The sequence below is a fragment of the Varroa destructor genome, unplaced genomic scaffold (genome assembly GCF_002443255.2).
Source record: "Varroa destructor unplaced genomic scaffold, Vdes_3.0 BEIS01000006.1, whole genome shotgun sequence".
In the NCBI taxonomy this organism is placed as follows: Eukaryota; Metazoa; Arthropoda; class Arachnida; order Mesostigmata; family Varroidae; genus Varroa; species Varroa destructor.
Window position 1 is genome coordinate 12920384 of NW_019211459.1, and position 20623 is coordinate 12941006.

The following is a 20623-nucleotide window of genomic DNA, read 5'->3' on the forward strand; positions in this document are numbered from 1 at the left end:
ACACGAATTCGGCATTACATATATATTCTATTGTGTTCGATCCTTGACAATGTTTCTGTCAATAGACTGATTCCACATGCTCTTAGAGATCGAGCATTAACTTGCCGACAATAGCTCACATTGATAACGTTATATGTTGCTATATTTGCTTAAATCGGAAGGGTGTTAGGTTTTTTCGTGCTATCGTCTCGCTTTCAGAAGAAATATTCGCTTGACGAAGCCTCGGGTCAATTAGCAATACCTTTAAGCATAATAGTATTGCGTATTGTGATATTACCTATTCGAAAATTGTACGAAGCAAAAATTATAGGCGGAAAAAAGAACCAGTATTTATTCAACCTTGGACGGCCTATCACACCTTACTTCGTGTTTAGAAATTTGTGCGTTGATGATATCGATTCAAAGGCGCAATAATATATCGACTAACAATATTTCACTTATATAGTTATCGCAATACCATTGTAGTATACCATTACGAACAAGCATTTAACGGCGCTAGCATGGCAGCCACGTATGACATTAGAATATGGCTAATCAATCAACATATATCTTTACGATTATTTCAGATGACAAGCAACCTGCTGTTGGCTGGACAGCATGAACATTGACGATCGCAGCGCAACATCAGTTGACTACTTAAATTCATCGTGTGCCACAACCAATTAGATTCGTATGTAACCTCTCTCCACCCCCTCCCCACTCGTTACCCATTATTAGCCCCCATCGAACTTCATTTTGCCGATGAAGCTTCTCAGCAGTCATCTCTTGCCACGTGAATATCTCCAGTTCCAAGTCGCATATGTATTAGATAGTTGTGCTAAGCTACTCGTACTAGTAATGTCGTGCTAGCCAGCCTTTCTGGTAGTTGTTCGTTACCATCCTGTGACGATTTTCTCATTTTTTACGACCCATTTTTTTCCTCACCTAGCCCGTTACCTTTATTTTACGTTTTTTTTTTTCGTTTCTCATATCAAAAAATTGATTCAACCGTGTCGCAGCTCCCCCTTAACCTTTGGTGTATTTCTTTGTACCGGTTGAACAGTATTGTGATAGCTTAATGTCACTGTTGTTTCAACGTTCCTATTACTGCTTTGTTGCGCTGGCGGCAATCGTATCTTTGGCGATCTTTTCCTATAACACCGATACATATCCAGTAGACAGATCCGTATTCAGCAGTGTCCCGCACGTGTGCCCCAGAGCCTTGGTCTAGCGACCCGCATTGTTGGTGATTGGTTTGCTCGTGCCGGTCCTATCGAGCCCATCACTCTGCTAACGTGACATGTGCTACGGCCGTTACATTGCAAGCGCTTAGTATGTGTATTTATGGATGTAAATATGAGCGCTCTTCTGGCTCACTGATCCGCTGCACGCTGGTCATATAAGAAAGATGTACTTTTCTTTCCCACGATTATTATCAACATAGCGCTTGTCATCTCATACCAGAATAGCAACAGCAGCAATGATTTGATTTTATGCATATGTGCATGTAAATTTAAGCGTGACTATATATAAATATTTACTGTTAAATACCTATTTTTAGGGGCGATTCGAACTGCTCCTCACAGGTTAACTAATCTGGTCTCTGAGCAGTGTGGGGCTCTACCCAGGACGGTTGGACTCGATTCTGCTGAGATCGCATTTATCAGATCTATACTCGATCTCGCTAATTTTCCATCAGCGCGGCTCTGTAATAGTTAGCGTTGTCCAGCTGCTTGGTTTATTGACTAAGCGTAATAATAATTAGCCCCGGTTGCATGTACCTCCTCTTTCGTTCCGCCCTAAAGAAAATAACGTTCCGACAGCAGACGCAGCAGCAGCAGCAACAGAACCAGCAGCAACTGCAAGCGAAACACTCCTTAAATAATATCCTCTAAAAATGGTTTGTCTAACTCGGATCTGGGCTAAGTACTACTAAATAGATGGATGTATTTTCGAATGTTACGTCCAATGATTCATTCTATTTCTTCTTGTGTTCTACATACACCCAGTATTTGAGGCACTATTTCAGACGGCTGCCTCCTGCCGGTACAAAAAAATTTTGTCTACGCCCGAATTCGAACTTCGACCATCGCTTCTCAAGATTCAGTAGACAGATACGTTACAGACATGCCTATTACGGGTATTGTTTCAAGCAAATAACACAACTACTTCTACTAAACTAATTTTTTATATTGACATATAGTACTGCTTTCGCCAAGAGACTGCTGCTAGCACCGCATAAATAATATAACTTCAAAGTTAACGAAGATCTACGGGGCCTGTTGGACGACAGGTGGACCGATGGATGGTTTCTGTAAACAGGACTCGAGAATAAATACGACAAATGCCCTGCAGCCAAAAGCAACAGGGGAGGCGGAAAAGAAAAGATAAGGGGAAAATAGAGATTAATGTGTTCACCGTTCGCCTTCATTTTCCCTACGACACAATACCATTTAGCAATGTTGTCTTGGTAACGACAGTAAAAGTTAGAGACGACGGTTAAAATGTGTCGCGTGACAGCACCTTCATGTTTTTCATCCTATTATTAACACCGATCGTTTTCCATTAACATCGATAATAGCTGTGACGTCCGTAAGGCGATCATCCTCATAGACACCCCAATGGTTTGCTACGGCCGACTGTGATACACGGACGTCGAAGGAGAACCGGCGAGGTCTAAAATGCCGCCAGTGACCCAGTGTGCAGCCATGCTACAGCAGTCGCTGTCGAGACGGCGGTAATTGCGATCGAATCATCATTTACCTATAACTTGACGAGTAGGCGGCGAACACAGGCAAGGACAGATAAATGAAAAACACAAACAGCTTAGTCATAGCTGGTGAGGAGCCGTTCCATCAGTTCCACTGTCTTAGAAAAATCCTGCTATCGACAACGAACAATAACAATTGGGTTGACCAGTCCAAACGAAACGGTGCGTTGTTATGGCTTTCAATAGGTTGTTATCCAAAAATGAGTTCCCTTCCTCCACTGAAAAGAGCCTGCTACTCAGGTGGGCATCACATTAGGCTTCATTAGCCGACATCATTCGACTTCACTGTAACGCGTTGTGCCTCACGGTGGCGTCCTTTAAATTGGTGGGTGGGTATTTAAATGGTTGGCTAGCTGGCTGACCGGTCGATTGATTCCAACCGCTGACTCATCGTCGAATCGTGGTATTGGGAGGAGACGTGGTACTAGCCAGGGACGACTAACTGCGGGAAAAATAACAGTTGCTCTTACCCAGGCTTAAACTAGAACAACAGTGAAAAGCAACAATAACAGTAAACATCAGGACTATAACGATGCTCGAAAGTTGTTCGTTCGATTGAATGATCGCTAGCTCGTATTTTTGGAGGTCCAGTAGCGTAGTAGGCAGCGGTCGGTGAGCGCCAGCGCTCTTTGTTGTGGTCGATTCTCAGAAAACGAAGAGAAAGCAAAGGAAAAATATCAACGGAAGCTATATTGTAGTTTTTTTCTTATTTAAACGATACGCTTTCTTGAATAGTTTGGCTTGAAAAGCGATTTGTTCGTTCGTAGAGTCAAGCGATTTGCGCTGTCCCAGGCGCGGGCTCTGTAATACACTTCTATGCCATGGGTACAGTAGAATTTTGCTGGCAAGAAGGCCATGGGACTCTGGCTGTTTTGTCGCTGACGATGCTCGAATGTGCCGGTGGAGCAGTCAAGAACTGTGAAAGACCGGTTTAAAAAGAACGACTTGATTATGTCTGACTACGGACTATGTTTTTCCTTTCCTTTTCTAGACAGATACGAGCGAATACGAGGGATTGCTAGAACGGCTTGCAGCGTAATAAGCAGAAGTCGAAGTAGTTTTTGCTTCCGCAGTTGATTTTGATTTTCAGGTGCAGATGACCGAAAGACAGACAGATGCATAGCTCAGAGACTATCCACAGGGGGACCACCTGCTGCCATTAGTGAAGTAATGTCGTGAAGACTGAAGTCATTACTTAACCAGCGGCAACAAGGCCGACAGCATCAGCGCCAACAACAAACAACGATAGCAACACAAAAGAACCTGCTGTCCTAACTAGGATCCTAGCTGTACAAATTCCTGCCATCTCAATACGACCGCGTTTCTGATTTTGTATTCTCTGTATGGACAACATGGTTTTGCGACTCGAGGGTGTAGATCGCAACTGCTGCTCGCCCTCTGCTGCTACCCGACAGGCATCAAGGAACGACGCAGAAAGGCAGAGATCCTCAAAGTCTACGTCTATTTCTATCACCAGCGTCGCCACACCAAGGCGCCAAAAAGTGGATGAAAGAAGCAGCAGCAGGGAAAAACACAGAATGAATCGCCGCACTTTAGATTTTCTTGGTGGGTTACCCTGCAAATAATGCTAGGCGGACAGAGTAAAAGGAATGACCGATCCTTAGGTAGCCGGCATTGCGGAGCGCAAGCTGTTCGTGATGCCGCCTGATTTCTATATTCAATAACCCACTACAGTAATTTGTTCCTCTGTTACACACGGTTTCTCCCCCGGTCAATGCATAAACGAGAAGAGGTACGTTATCTTCGTTCATTTCAGACGGCAAAAAACTAAGATCAGGTTGTCCTACCGAGGTACTCTTAGCAACAGAACATGGAAGAGAGGAACCTAGGGAGCTCGTGTGCCTTGTTTTTCCCAGGTCCCAGGCCTAATACTGGTGACTGGTTGTGTGCCAACATCAAGACCAAAGTGGTCTCTCATGTTGAACAGTAGTGATTTAGATCTACTATATACTCAGAAGAGGTTATGCGTCCTCCGAAAGTCTGGTCCGATCTTTATCGAATTTCTCATTTGCTTATCCTTAATATATAATATAAGATATAGGATATCTTAATTATATCCTATATAATATATACTAAATAATTATATGACTACGTAGTCATTAGTTTTTTGTTAACCAAATAGAAAGTATCTTGTCGTTAGCAAGAAATCGGATTTGCTAAATCGAAGACAAAAACCTTTCGGTGAGTTAATCTATGTAGCGTTGAGATACTCATTTGAACTTTCTGACGGTACATACGGAATACGGGAAAAGGACGACTATTAATATAGCAGGGAACTTCATTTACTGTTCACGGCCTATTTTTTCACCTAATACACTAAACTACGAAGAATTTTGCCCAAACGTGGAGCACTTAACATATGAAGAGGTTTTATCACGTATCTCTCCCCGACCAGTATAGCAACAAAGCATTGTCTATATTTACGTAGTATATCAGGGATATATGAGGTCAAAAATTGAATTTCTATTCCCTGTATCATGCTCTCTTTCTTCTCGTTAGTTGAACCAGTTATTTTGTCGACCGCCTCATTTTGACACTGTCGCCGGCCAGGAGAAAATCAAATCAAGAGCTTGACGGAAACCAGGAGCAAAGAGGTTAGAAACAGACGGCCCGGATCACGTAGTCGACCCTTTGGTCCTCTTTGCCCGTTCCGCCCATCTGCGTGATGCCGATACGTCGACATTCACTATGGAAGCACATTGTAGTGTGCCTAAATCGTAGTCATGCTATAGAACGCTTGCAAATTACTCGATAATCTATGAGGTCTAACCTGTTTACCCTATTTTGCATGATATCACGGCGTTCGAAACGCCATCACTGCTCGCTAGTCAAAAGAACGTCCAGACACCAGTAAAAGCTTAATATAGAACGAAATCGTCTACGCCGAAGAACTATGTCGTTCGATCAGAACTCGATATTTCATGCTTGCACTTATATACGTTTGATTCAATGGTGGTAAATAATTTATACCTTGATTTAAGCCAACATCCACTACTATAAGGTGAGCAGGGTAAGTCGTAGGAATTCAACAGAATCTCTACGTGCAGGTTAAATAGAAAATTTTTCAAAAACAAAATCAGGTCGGGTTAGCTTCGTTTTAACTGCGCGTTACCGATATTTTTACATCCGAATTTTTGACTATAAAAAATACAGGACGGCACAATACAGAAAGCTGAATGTTAAACAAGGTCGCTACCCGCTGTCCGCGCCCTAACCTGTAACTCTATTTCACCTCGAATCGACCTAAATACCACTGCAATAGGTTAATTTTTGTTCGTTGTTGTTATGTCGTTAAATACAGTTTTCGATAATAAATAAATAAATAAAATCGATTTCGCTAGAGCGAAATTTAATTTGAAAGGCAACTTTCACCCACGTGTCTGCGTGTGTGTATGTATGTGTGTTTGTATAAGCCTCTTTGTCTGTAGATGTTGTGTGTTCTGCATTTCCTTCATTATTAGGTTGTTAGGTCCTTTGGAACTACTGTACCTTTTTTAGACCTTAACGAAAGCAACGAATGTTGCGATATTCTCGGGCGGAATCTTTACACTGGCCATCTTGGGAAGCACTTTATTAAGCGTTTGTCATTTAGGTCCGACAGGCCGAAGTCACTTGTAACAGTAATCGATGTGTGTAGGAACCGATTCGCTATGTCCGAATTCGACAACATTCGTTTTTCGTTTGTTTCTGTCCCTTACCGTTCGCTTACCTGCAACGCAAACAACAAAATCACAATCATTCACTGAGAGTTCACAGAGAGATTATATATATACATATATATGTAAAATCGCACTACTAATTCATACGATTATTTAATAAAGCAAGGAACATGGCCACAATTATATAACAGTAGTACTGACGGTAACAATAACTAACTAAATAAACTGACGGACTTCTGATAGGACAGGCATCCGTTTGGTTGCTCGTAAATACGTGTTCGATTCTATTTTCAGCTTGTACATCTGTCCATAGCATTATTAAGTTGCCCGTCCTGCCATGTATATACAGCTCTGGCCTCGTCCGTGATGACAGCTCTTATCGTATGAATAACGAACACGCCGTGACAGACAATACAACTTGGGTATGTATACACGCAAACAAACCTTACTTTCTTTCCTCATAGATTTCGGTGCATCACACAGATGCACTGAAACCTACGAGGAAACAGGACAGACAATTTAACGGCATTCGTCGATATCGTATCGGTAGAGAAAATAATTTACAAAGTTTCCATTGCATTTTATCTCCATGTTACCCACTGATGTTTGCGTTCAGTTTCGTACATATATCAGCGCCACTCAGGAGCACCACGCGAACAGATTTTACAGACAAAAGATCTTCGTATATTTCAAATAATGATATTAATACAATTACTGTGTAAAAATAGATACAGATACAACGTCCTCGAAGGTAGCAATGCAGAAGCTCGTCATGCATTCACATACATAGGTTACTATACACTGAAGTACAACTGATTTCACCTTCATTGTTAGTTTGTGTTTTGGTTTAGTATGAATTTGAGGAAATTTTCAAGTCAATCGGTGATTACGTTATGCTTTGTCGTATCACGATGAACTAACGCGTTGAAAAGAATCGCATTCAATCAGATAACTGTATATAAACGATGTAGAATCTTCGTAGAAGTGTTCGCTTGGCTGTAATCTCAGGTTCATTTGCAAATAATGGGTATTTCAATTGCAGAAGTGTCTAGATAAAACGCGTAGGTTTTCTGAATACTGCAGATATTTAAAATTATCAATGTTTTCATTAATAATTATAATACACTGCTGATAATGATTGGCCAAAAATTTACTACGCATTATTGGTCGATCGATTGTTTTTAAAGCCTGCAGAGTCATTGTCTTCACTGCCGTAGATTAGTCTGGGTATTCCATAAAGCCTCTTCGCCCAACCCATATGTTCTCGTAAAGATGTGCTGCTATGACAGCACATGATGGTAGGAGATGCTTTTTTTTTTTTGGATCACCCCGTATTGCCTAGGCAAAAGCTCGCTGAATGCAGTACGCGAACAGCGGAATAGCTTACGATTAATAATGCTAGACGCATGTATTTGTTACAAGTGATTCCGCTGTTCGTATTGAATTCTAGCCAATAAATTATACTTCAGTATTATTTTTCTCGTCTGTTTAAGGCTGATATATTATTATAGAGGGGTGTACGATAGACACACATCGTGCTGAGTAACTTTTAATCTATACTGAAATTATCTTTTTATTATGTCACTGTTTATGTGAACATTTTGAAAATTACCGCCACTGAACGAATAACGCACGGAAATTCGCGGAAAATAACAGTGAGATGTTTTTTTACATTGTCTGACTAATTAGTACATCACCAGTTTAATGAATATGTCCCCTATACTTAATATCAGATCAACATCGATTAGCTGCCGGTAAGAGAACAAAGAAACAAAATATTTAAAATTTTGAAAGAGGAACAAGCTGAATCTTTAACTAAATGCGACACAGTATAACGAGACTCAACCTGTTTTTGGTCAGTCTTTGGAGCGTTAGTATCAGTTCGTTTCTGCAAATAGATTTAGCTTCGATGTTGAATAGAGAACCTCTTATCCCGTTATCCTTCGAAATGCTTTGTATCTAAGCGACGTCGTAACGACGCCTATTTATATATATATACAAACGGGCGCACTATTCGCTGTTATTGCAGTTGGTTCTATTTGACGAGTCGTCGCCCACTATCACTTAGTCTAGGTCAGTTGCATTCATGCTGAAAACATCTGATATATTTGCGCTGTACTGGGATACAACAAAGTAAATACTAGAACGATGCCAGCATGCCTCTTCTTTCGTGATAACCCCTATATTCGGCATATCCCATCATGAGCAGATGTCGTAGATTCCCGGTGGAACTGTTCCTGCTACGGTTACGTAGTCATCGCTATCGTTGACAAAATCGCTGTCCCCTGGCTGACTAAGTTCGTGTACCCTTCTTGCTATCATTCCGTGCAGGTGCGGCCGCATTTTCCCGAGCTGCCTTTGCTATTTTCTAGCGCATTCTGATCTATCGCCAGAAGCGCGTAGGCGGCGGGCGACGTCGTATACCGAGTGTAGCAACAAATCGCTTCGGCGTCAAACAGCGCATCGCATTTACGCGATGTCACTGTTCTTTGCCGCCATATTGCAGCGTACTCTAACGCGCCAAGAGCGCGATCAGTTAGTGGTTTCCGGTGTAGTTAATTTGCTACCTTCGGGCTGTTTTCCTTTTCCTTGATTTTAAATTTGTTTTCTATCTTGGTTTTGTTGCTTGCTGTTCCAGACCCTTATTTTCTTTCTATTTATTTTTCTTTTTCACTCTTCCATTGTCTCACGTCCTATCGCGCTTTTGTGTTAGTGTCCACCAGCTTCTAATCGTCTGGTCATCTGCTCCTCCGGAAATACTGTCCCGCCTGTAGCCGATCCACTGCCCATAGCTCTATCAGTCGTCTGCCTGACTGTGGTACATCGCTCAGATGTGGTACCGCACAGCTGCCCTAGGGCTAACGTGGTACGTTTGAGTGAGCTAGTTTTGCTGCAGAAGCATTGCTACCGCTTCTGCTGATGGCGTTCCGAGGTGTATTGTCATGTGACGGAATATCTGGTACAGACAGCTAAGATGTGCGCGGCCCTGCCGAAAAGAACGATGCCAGGCAGAGATGTCCGCATGATGAGATGGTGCGGTACAGCTTTGACTACATTGCATCTCCCGATGCTTAGTGTGTTATCAGTTACGTCTTTGTGCAATGTTGAATCATCGCCTACATTCGTTGTGTTTGTGGACAAGCTCCTGAACGCAGGTGAAGAATAAAGAAGTTTAAGCGAATAAAGCAGGAACAAGACAACACGAGTTTGTTCCATTGATTAAGCACAACATAGCAAGAACTTGTCAGCGTGCGTGAGAATCGGACGATGTGATGTGTTTTGTTTGACAAGAACGGGTTCAACCCGACCCAACAGTATGCGTCATGGTTTTTTTTATACACAGCTGTTGCTGACCACGAAAGATGTGACTCAAAGCCAAGCGAGTAGGGCGAAAGTATGGCCTACGTCGGGTAAAGGTCTACGATAGCTTTGGCCGCTGTTTCCGCCACCCCTCTTGAGCACAGGAGGAGACAGTCGTTACGAAACGTCAACAGTGTCGATTAAAGAGACTTCACCAGACAGTCGGGAATCGACTGGAGAAAGCAGCTTATTGGGCTGATTGCAGCGCCTGACTATGGTCCTAGAGACTATAGTGAAAATAGTTCTCCCGGTCAGCCGTCTTGAATCGCCGATTGAATAGTGGATGGTGGTCATAGGTTCATCATTCAGTCGTAAGTTAGCCTGGTGCAAAGGATCTTCATCCGACAGAAACTGTTCGACGGCGCATTGAAGACAGTACACCGGAAGTGTAAGAACGGTCAAGAGGAAATCCTGCCAACATAGAAGTATCGTAAAGGGCGGGTGCTGTTGCGATTGTATGGGAGCCGATGCGCGCAAATACCTGGTGTTATCATCATATCCGGGCTTGTCTGCAAAGATTATAAACGAATGGTCATAACGATCACGACAATGGAAATTAAAAACACGCACACAGATGCCAGTAATGAAGAAACTCCCCTTTTTAGACCAAGAAAGCGCGAATTAAGGTTTAATCGCGAAGTCTGCCTTCCTTAATAGCGACCTGTTCATGACAATGACATAGCGAGCGCCTTAACAGCCATCGCATAATATGACTATGCTTTCCAGTATTATGGCATTGGTTTTCCTTAAAAAGTCATCCGGAGAATAAGGCACAAAACAATAAATTTTTCTGCTTTAAAATGGCTCTGATCTGTGATCAACACCATGCAAAAGTGGCCATCTTTTTTCTCTAAAAAGATCAACTAAATTCTTGAAAATAAAAACCAAAGAGGCAGAAAATAGATAGTGACGACAGACGTATAGCACATAATCACCAACTGGAACTTCGCAAGCTGTTAGCGATAGCAGTAGAACACAGCCGAAATTGGCTGAAAATCCCTGGTAGCTATAACGAATACAATCGGCGATTCTGCCAAAGATAATTACCGGTTACCTAATTTGTATCAATCAATTAGTATAACCTAATAAACAATTTTATCCGTTATCGAATAAATGTATTAGTAACCTCACTAATATCTCGTAATACATATACGGTACTCGACAGTGTGTTAGTACTCAAAAGAACCTTATCTATTGACATTGATTACAATATATTGTATCTAACAAATTTCAGATAATCATCTATGTAAGATGGGCCTGGATTCGATCCAGTGAGCTCACGAATATTCTTGTCACCGTCTGGCACCGTCTCTAGGCGTTATGCGTGCAATATATGGGTTAGCAGTGGTATGAGAATACCATTGCAGTTCATTCAACAGCTTGAACCCACTATAAACAAAGCTACTATTGTTATCACGTTCAATAGGAGCGCCTAGCTTGGTTAGTTTTTCCTTGCTTCAGCCCTTTTCTTCTGATTCGCGTCAAGATGTTTACTACATTACAGTGATGCTTTCCTGTGTTTTTTTTTTGCTTCGCTTCTTACAGATCCTTTCGAGCTTTCACACGTCTGTTTCTGCTTCTGCGTTTTTTTTCCAGTAATTGTCGTCGTCGTCGTCGGTTTTTCGGGACTCCAGCTGTCTTCTACTTTTCGCAAATGAGTTTTTACGTCATTGTTTTGCTGACTGTTGATAATGGTGACCGTTGGCGACGCCAGCAACAGGCGACTTTCACTGTTCCCCATCGCTTTTCGTTCGACACGCCACTTTCTGTCGACCCCGGTCAGAGTTGCGAAGTTCCGTCAGCGCTTCGCGCTTCCGAGTTACTGTTCATCTCTTCGACCATTGTTCCTAATTTTTTTCGTCGCTGCCATCGGCATAATTTTGTTGGTCTTTTCTCGCTATGGCACCCAAATAAGAGAGACTTCAGAGACGACTAGTAGCTGTGACCGGTGCGGACGCTGCTACCGACTGTTAAACTGGCGTAAGCACCAACGTACAAAGCGCATCTATGATATATATATATATATATATATATATACGCAGAGGTCCGCCAAAAGTCCGTTAAAAGGTTCTAGGCTTATTGTTGAGGCTTGTTAAGTTGTTAAAGCTGTGTAAGGTGCCGCCAACTACACCAGGTTCACCTGAATTGCACTTCCGTTAACTCTTGAGTTTACCAGATTTAATATTTAGTAAGAAAACAATGTTGATATAATAATGGAGCAGATTTCGTCATGCCTTCCTTACGTTGGCTGCGAGTGGTCTGGGGGGCTAGTCGCTTCCGTTTCACGTTCGAATTCGTCAATTCGCCCGGCTCTCTCGTACGAAAACTTTTTTTCTTCTTCTTCTTGGTATTTTCAAACTGGCTTGTGCACCCTCCCAGCAAAAGCATGCAGGCTGCAGAGATTTGGCTTTGTGACGAAAGCTGTCTAATGACATAAATCACGGCTCGCCCACCGATCGATTGTCTATATCCCGGTTTTAGCTAGCTGACCAACTGGACTAGCGAATCTACCTATTCTGCCACTAGTGTTTCCTACCGGCCGCTCGCAACAAGAGCACGATGATGACATTTGCCCTTCCTTATATAAATGGCCATCTGTCAAAAAGGAAGGCTCTGCTATGACCAATGGCAACGGGGCCAACAGCAATCAATCATTTCACGGTTTGGCAAAATCTGCCCACTTTTACACTGCACGGTTATGTTATTAATATGTGACAAACGAGTCGTGATCCCGTGTAGCTACCGCATAATCGTTCATATTGATGAATTATAGAAGAAAAAATCGGCTGGCCCTTATCGAGTGCATGACCATCAATAGTAAAATAGTCGCACTATTGTTGTTGGAAACGCTCGTGGCTATCCCTTGAATGCCGTTCAAGAACGCTGCATTAAACTCCGTCAGCGTTAATGAGAAAGAAGTGTGTTCTACAATCATGTTTGCTCAATCAATCAAAATAAAAAAAAAAAGCATGAAAACCTAATTTTAGGTATAGAAGGATGCATTGCATATCGATTCAGTTCATCGCGAGTTTTCGATTGGCGCGACCCCGTATATACATTCCCCTGTAAAAAAGGATACCGTCCGCTCAGGAGAACAAATACTGGCCACAGGTTTGCACCAAAAAATAGCCTACGTCAACATCGTCATCGTTCGCACGCATACACGATTCTACCAAATTCCGGTTTGAAAATTGGCGATTTAAAAAACGAGTCCCGTATCAGATGGAGATTTTCAGCAATAATGAACATGTAAATGGATTACTCTCACAACTACAAATATATATAATAAATGACCTTTTTAAATCAAGCACTGTCACTATTAGTGCCAGATGCATAATGTACTGTCAAAACATCGAAAAGAAAACGTAATTGAATTATATTATAGTCGAAGGCGGGTGTACAATGACTTTGTGGTCAAATTAATCTCGACGACTTAGCACAACATAGGTGACTACATTTGATGTCCTTGGCCGGCCAGTCATCGCACGGGGTCCAGTACCTATTCTTCAACAAACGCTGGGTTTCGCAATAGTTACGGTCACGTTTTCTCACCTGCTATTACAACTTAAACCCTACAGCAACAGGAAGCGAATGATAAACTTAATGTATATTTCTGACGGTATCTTATGTACAATAGTATTTGTCATTCAGTTGCGTAGATCACAGCGTTTACTAGATAATAGTAAGCAAATCGTAAGACAGTAACAACAACCCGCAAATTTAGTTTTCCAAAAAAGTATACACGTTACACTATACGTACGTTAATGAAAATGCTAGAATAATGCCAAGCGGGACGAAATAGACGCTCGGTGACAACGCAATACCCCGTAAGGTAATCCCTCTAGAAATCGTTTCTAAGCCATACTTTCTATTTTTGAAATAGTTACATCTTAGCATTTCTATTGCAGCGTTGGTTGACGTCAAACCAGATCGTAGTTATTTGGGCACGAGGTCGCTTAGACCCAATTCTTGGGACAAATTCGACTCGTTTGTTTATGCTTGATCACACCCCACTATTATGGTCTTTTCGTGGGCATTTAGAAGCCTGTTGTAACGAACATTTGCCTACTCAGTCTATTCTATCTGCTGTTACATAGCTTTAGCTTAGACCGACGTCGAAAACAGAAAAGCCAGCGGTCCCATGCCAGATTGCAAAGCTAAACGCACAAGCCAAGACACTCAACAACTGGCAGCCTCGTCACAGCGTTACGCCATCTGATATCAAATAATTCATCAGCTGAAGCGACATGACACAACAGACCACAAAACGTAATAATATGTAACAATAGAATGACCGCAAACGCAGACTACTTGCTAGCCATCACTTCCTGTTGACGATATTGTCTAGAAATCGGCTTTGTTTTTTTTTTTTTTCATAAAAGTATTGCCAATTGTGTAGACGACGAAAGTGAAAAGCAAAAGGAGAAACAATTCTTTTCAATTTGAGCGATTTGGCAAACTTATTAGCTTTGCTACACGAGTCGAGCTGAAACTGAAAGCGACCGTTCATTTAAAACATGGTTAGTCGTAGAGACCATAGGCGGAGGAATTGCTGTATCGTTTTAACAGTTTCATTTTGCCCGTGAAAACAATGCAATGAAGTTACTCGTTGCCTAGCTACTTGCCCTAAGAATCTCGTATCTAGGCATCTAGTCTCACCATATCATTATATTTGTAATGCCGTTGAGAATAGTAATTGCTTATAATCAAGAGGAGAGGGCAAAATCGAGTGAAACAAGAGTGGAGATTTCGCCCATTCATTCGTGGGCCAACGGACCAGATGTGGGAGGATACCGAATAGGCCAAACGAGTTTGCTGCGTTATTCAATGCTGCACATTTTTCGCTGAAATACGGAGAGTGAAATATGGAGGAGCAAGGCCAGCGATCAGAATTAGCGATAGAACAGCGTTACCCCCTCACAAGAACAACGTTAGAACGACAAAATTTGACGGATCCCAGCAATATTATATTACGGGATTTTTCGATTACAGTGGCAATGCAAGTTCGACAGAATAACTGCAAAAAAAAACGAACGAGCTTGCCGCATCTTTTCATTATCTATATATCTCAATGGTAGGCATTGCCGGCAAGCAGAAACGCTTTGCGAATTATATGCAGCATTATATGAAATTCCTTTTTTTTTTTTAATTTTAATAATTTTCCTGGAATGGCCTGGGATAGTCTACCATATTAGAATTACAAGGTGCTGTAAGGCTGACGAAAGCAAAGAAAGGATGGGGACTTAATTACTGTTTTTATGCACGATTATTGGTTTCAGTATAATAATTATAATCTGCTCAAGGCAAACTAAGACGTGCAGTACATGCACGCATGGATTATCATTAAATAGTGTTAGTGACTGTTTTAAAAACAACTATTTGCAACAAAACTAAAAAAACTCTTATCGGCCGAATAATTGGATAATAGTTTGAGGATACTGAATTCAATCAATCTATCAAGACTGATTGAATTCAGTACAACAAACCCGTAAAAGCATACACAATTGGGTATGCTCTCTACGGGGCTATGAGAAACGTATTTAGATATACCACATATAACAACTTTCTTTGATTACAAAAGTAGTAATACGAAAAATAAGTAGTAATAACAACCATCATCATTATCGTTATTCTGATGGGCATTAAAATTGTTTAAAATAACTTCAGTAAGCCATATAGCGTGACAACGAATCCGTGAATGTGTCCTCGTTAACAACGTTGTCCACTTTTTTAATAGAACGACCGTAAAATCTCGAATGAAAATATCGTAAAGACCAGCAGCGGTATAATGGTCGCAAAAAGCAAGTTCTGCTAAGTAAAATTGACTTTTGCGGACTTTTGTTGCTTTAGCAGTGATACAGGCCACGATGCAACAGAATCTCGTCTATTCGCGTAGAATCCCACTGCCATGTTTACCCTGTTGTTGATTTACCCATGTTCACGCTCTAACACATTCCCGCAGCATGATTCGCTCTGAGATAGGCCGTGATATGTATACAGGATAAGAAAATTCACATAATACGTCTTAATCTACCGACAAAGACATTACCTTATGCAGAGAAATTAGGGATTGTCTAAAGCACTACATCATGTATCACATAAAAACAGATGTAGACAATACACTTCATTGTCGTTGAGTGCTTTTTGCCCTCGCGTAGCTTCGAGCAGTTACATTGTTCAGTCAACTGTGGATCTTGTCACCCCCTTTCTATCAGCGCAGAGACCACACTTCTAATAGCAGTACGGTCCAATTATGTAACCCAATGGCCGAATTCGCACATGAGCTCATGTATACGCTAAATATATAATACAGTATAGATAGAAGAACTCGTTAGTTGATCAGTCAGTCAGCTAACCAAATGTGTATCACACAATCAGGGAGCAACAAGAATCGATGCCACCCGACTCGATCTGTCGAAGCCTGCGTCTTTTCTGCTTAAGGCTCACTTAAGACTGCAACTAGGTCAGTCGCAATTATTGATCGGCGTTTTCTTCATTTTAAATACACAACAGCAACAACAATTGTTATATGTGGTTAATATATGATCAATAGCCTACTTTTGTTATTGTTATTATTGTGTTTTCTGCTATTGTTGTTGCTGTTGCTACTCCTACTGCTTCCTGAAGTCAGTAGTATAGGTATCATTATGCCAGTAGGAACTGGCAACGCAGGAGAAACTAGTAGTCAGCGTGCAATGCATTGTATTGTGTTCATTATTGTGTATCGATACCGTTTGTGTAGGCAGGTACTAGCTGTATACATAGAAAGCGACACGAAAAGCTTCTGTACGAACGGTTCTAACAACAGAGACCTCATCATTAGCAGAAGCGGCGAGACACCGACTTCTTTCGAGGCCTCACTTTTACTACCACTACTGTCGTTGTGTTAGGGACGGCTACCCTTAAGCAGCGCTAACGTTAGCGTTGGCGTTAGCGTGCCCTTCGAGGACCGCAGCCCGACGCAACTCGGCCAATGATAAACGGTCGCTACCGTCTCCAGGCTGAACGGACACTTGTTGCGTTCACTTCAACCATCCATGCCAGCTGTTCGGTATCGAATAGTTTGTCGCTATGATATCCTTTTTTGCTCAACAACATCAACAATACGCTAACAAGACAAGTACTGCCAACATCGGAGGCATCAACTGCAGTAACAATAGACTTAGCAACAATACAACATTAGCACACGAAGCGGCCGCACTAAAAAAGCAATGGACGGCAATAGCAGCAATTATGCAGTCTTTGCCATTACATATATCATAATGTGGACAGATTGACCAACTAACCAAGACATACGCGGGCAGATGGTCAGATTTATGAGCATACCACCTTGACGCGATTGGTCATTCAAAGATTTGATGAATTCGAGTCGACAGCAAGAAGGATGAAGCTAACAACAATAATTCCCTCAACAGCAGCGACAGGAGCAATGATAACCATTTTAGGAACAAAAATAGTACCAGTATCGACACTGGTCGCACAAAGGATAGCGGCCACAGAGGAAAAAGGGGACCAATGTAAAGCGCGTAATTTTTTTTATTTCAAAGTGCTTTGCTCTTCGCCGCTTCCGCTGCCCACACCGCCATGGCTAGTCTCCGTTTGTTCGCCTTCGTTTAGACGCGTGCGTGCGTCCGTCCGTCCGTCTCTTTATCTCTCGGTTGCGTGTGAAGCTCTGCGTGCATGTGTGTGTATTTGTGTGTCTGTGTGAAGATATTGCGTTTTCAAGCCATCGCGCTTACATGGTTGCTCCTGCCACTGTTGCTTAAACCATAGCCCCCTGTTGTCGCTGTACTATTATACTAATACTAAAGGATTAGTGCAGTGAGGCATTGGCTGTTGCAGCTTTACAGATCGCGGGGGTAAACCGCTCCCCAAACTATCACAGCTAATTGCTGTTATACCATTGACGACTATCAGGCGGTGGAGTTCGTGCTACTATTAGTGTTCCCGCATCCCCATCGCAAAATAACGTCACAACCCTTTTCCAACGTAACGCAATTATCGTTTTGACAACGAAGAGGCAGAATACAACGCCAGCAGCAGCAAAGGCCAAGTGCGTGCTGTTGACTCGTCGCCAAAAGCCGGAGTCAGTCGTCGCCAGTCAGCCTCTAATCTGCCGCATTTATCGTATGCCGCTATGGTAAGTCCGCCTCTAGATCTTCGCTTGCCTACGATTCATAAACTGGGTTACTACGAAAATGGAATCAGATCAGACAATGCGCCACGTGCAAACTGTGTGAAATGCGCTTTATTATTCGTATTAGCACGCTACATTGGCTGTGTAATATAAATTAAAAATGTAGAAAAATTGCGCGTTAGATATTTTTTCAACTCTGCGGTCCTCCGGTAGATCTTATCGTATTTACCGGTTCAGTAATAATTTTTCGGCATCAGCCATCGGAAAAACGCAATGCTTCCAAACCGTTACCTTTGCCTGACCCATATATGCGCGTACATGGGCTATACCAATTCATAAACGTATCTTCTATAGCAGATCGGGGCAGTGTCATAATGCGTCGTATATTAAGTTTTGTTTATTTCAATTTACGGGGTTCTCAAACATAAAAATAGTTGCCATCTAATTATAACTATTTAACTTTTTTTTTTGAAACAGCCCCAGCGTTATCGGACCATTTTACAATGACACTTCGGTCAATGATCCTTAGCATCCAATCGGGCTACAAATATAGGAATCACCAACACAGACGAACTGTATTCGTATGGATTCAATAGCAGCTAAAAAATGATAGATAGTTACGCAAACATTGAAAGTATTACGATAAAAGCAAAAGTGTCGTCTATTTACCACAGAGCTACTCAACGTTACCCGAACATGTCTTTTTCCATTGGCTTTGTATTGGCTTTGTGCAGTTCGTATTTACAATGGTTACTCGAACATTGTTGCAAACAGAATTCGAGTGCTTTCTGTCTATATGGCCCAGAGATAGCAGACACCTGATTCGTATACTAGTTAATATCGTTGTCTCAAATCGATCATTGCTGTCATAGATACTATGCAAGTTAAATTCAATAGAATCAATTCGTATTTACTACGTATCGGACGAGGCTAAATGTAGTATACAACCGAATCCGTGCGGTGTTTGTTATGCTACCAATAGCATATCGGGTATGAAGCTATTGTCTATGCGTCCGAACAGCATGATCATTGAAAACCCAAGTGCCGAAGCTATGACAGTTCACCCGCAGGGAATTTTCGAGAGCATTTATTAGATATACAGATGCGTGAAAATACGATTTTATCGCCTGTAAATATTACGGTAGCACGAATAAAGCTGTTGAGTTGAACCACTCGTCGACCTCGTAAAACAACTGGCATTTGATTGCAATTTATCATACGCTATGTCGCGGGGATGGAGGATGGACAAGGGTTGAATGTCAAGGTCATTCCCAGTATACAACGGCCAATGAATTGGAGCGTTATTGCAGTTCGCCGGCGGGTAATTTTGTCTCTGATTTATATATAAGCTTTCTGTACATGGGTAGAGCAACTGATGGGGTGACTAGGATAATGCCGAACAAAGAGGGACGATCAGGCAAGATATGGAAACTTTTCGACTGCGAAGTGATAACGCTTGACAGCAACTGGAAGGGTGCTCAGGGGAAGAGTTGAGGTAAGTAAAGGGAGAGGGAAGAAATTTAAATTAACCGTACCACGTCTACAGGCTGTGCTGAACGAAGCGCTTACATGCATAAACGAAGGTATTTGACTAGCTAAAGCTAGGCTGACTGCTTGTACAGAAGGCTAGATCGGGTTTAGAAGTCTAAGAATAATAAATTATACATTATATAGCTATTAGATGAAATTATTACAGCAAAGTGAAACTATCTTCTAATAAATATGTTTTTAAATCTTAATTTGAAAGTGTTAACAGATCAGGTTATCAAAACAAAAAGGCTACCTTTATTCTAAAGAATGAAGCGTTGATAAATTGCGAGCGCAATATTATTACCGTTATTGTCGCCATTATCATTTGAGCGTTATTATATATCATTAGTGGCGTGACGACACATCGCGTAACACCTTGCTGCAGTATATCTTTATCTTGCGTCGCTCTGCTGATGGGGTACTTTTTGTAAAATGACCCGCTAAAGTCTGCCGGCGTTGCGATAACTAGATGACGGTCTAGGTAACTCATCGGTTGGATGAGCTCTATATGAGCTAATCATAGCTAGAGTTAGTCCCAAAGTTTTTTTAATACTTCACTGAAACGCGTATAAACAAGGCGCTAATGTAAAATAGAGCAAAGGAAACCTAGAAGCACGACTAACAACTGGTATAAATTAAAGTTGACGTTGATTGACGTAAACGATACACTATAATATTTTTAAATTGTGAAATATTTTGGCGTAACAACACATTAATAATGTTTTCTTCGGTTTGCTCGCAATTCCTGCGAAGCCTTCAAATGTGGAAGTGATTCAAAGGGGTTAAATCCTATGGTATAGACTCGACTCTCCCCAGTGGTTCTCTCCTTTTGTTAATCTCGATAAATGGACACGATTTACCTGCGGAGAATGCATATACGAAGTGTGTTGTTGCTCTGTTTGATTTAGAGTATTGACTAATGTAATTCATCCACATCGAGTTGCCTTTCAACTTGCGCGCGATTTCCATCAATCTTCATTGTGAGTATCTTATTGGTGTTTTTCGTTCGCCTGTCGTTTCATCACCTATCCTAGTACTATCAAGTATGCATTTTTTCGTTTTATCATATGCTGTTGCACTCTGCTTAGATTCTCCAACAGAAACCTATTTGTAGTGGTTGTGATCAAGGGCAACAGAAGTATAAGCATAGATATATATGTATGTACA

The 20623-nt window shown here is 41.7% G+C and overlaps 1 protein-coding gene and 2 long non-coding RNA genes across 16 annotated transcripts in view; 2 read left to right on the plus strand and 1 right to left on the minus strand.

Moving 5' to 3' along the window:
• LOC147754879 (uncharacterized) overlaps window positions 1-6377 on the plus strand; it is a 40024-nt gene extending 33647 nt beyond the window's left edge. The window contains exons 3-4 of one of the 3 annotated variants that reach the window (XR_015329994.1): window positions 567-4315; window positions 4527-6377. This is a non-coding gene — a long non-coding RNA (uncharacterized LOC147754879). Of the gene's footprint in view, window positions 1-566 lie in introns of all 3 variants that reach the window. The other 2 variants (XR_015329993.1, XR_015329992.1) reach the window with 2 other exon arrangements.
• LOC111252892 (uncharacterized) overlaps window positions 1-20623 on the minus strand; it is a 343362-nt gene that overhangs the window by 58889 nt on the left and 263850 nt on the right. The window lies entirely within an intron of this gene.
• Window positions 8561-18654, plus strand: LOC147754880 (uncharacterized). Its single transcript, XR_015329991.1, has 3 exons — window positions 8561-11229; window positions 11335-17929; window positions 18404-18654. It is a non-coding gene; the product is annotated as an uncharacterized LOC147754880 (long non-coding RNA).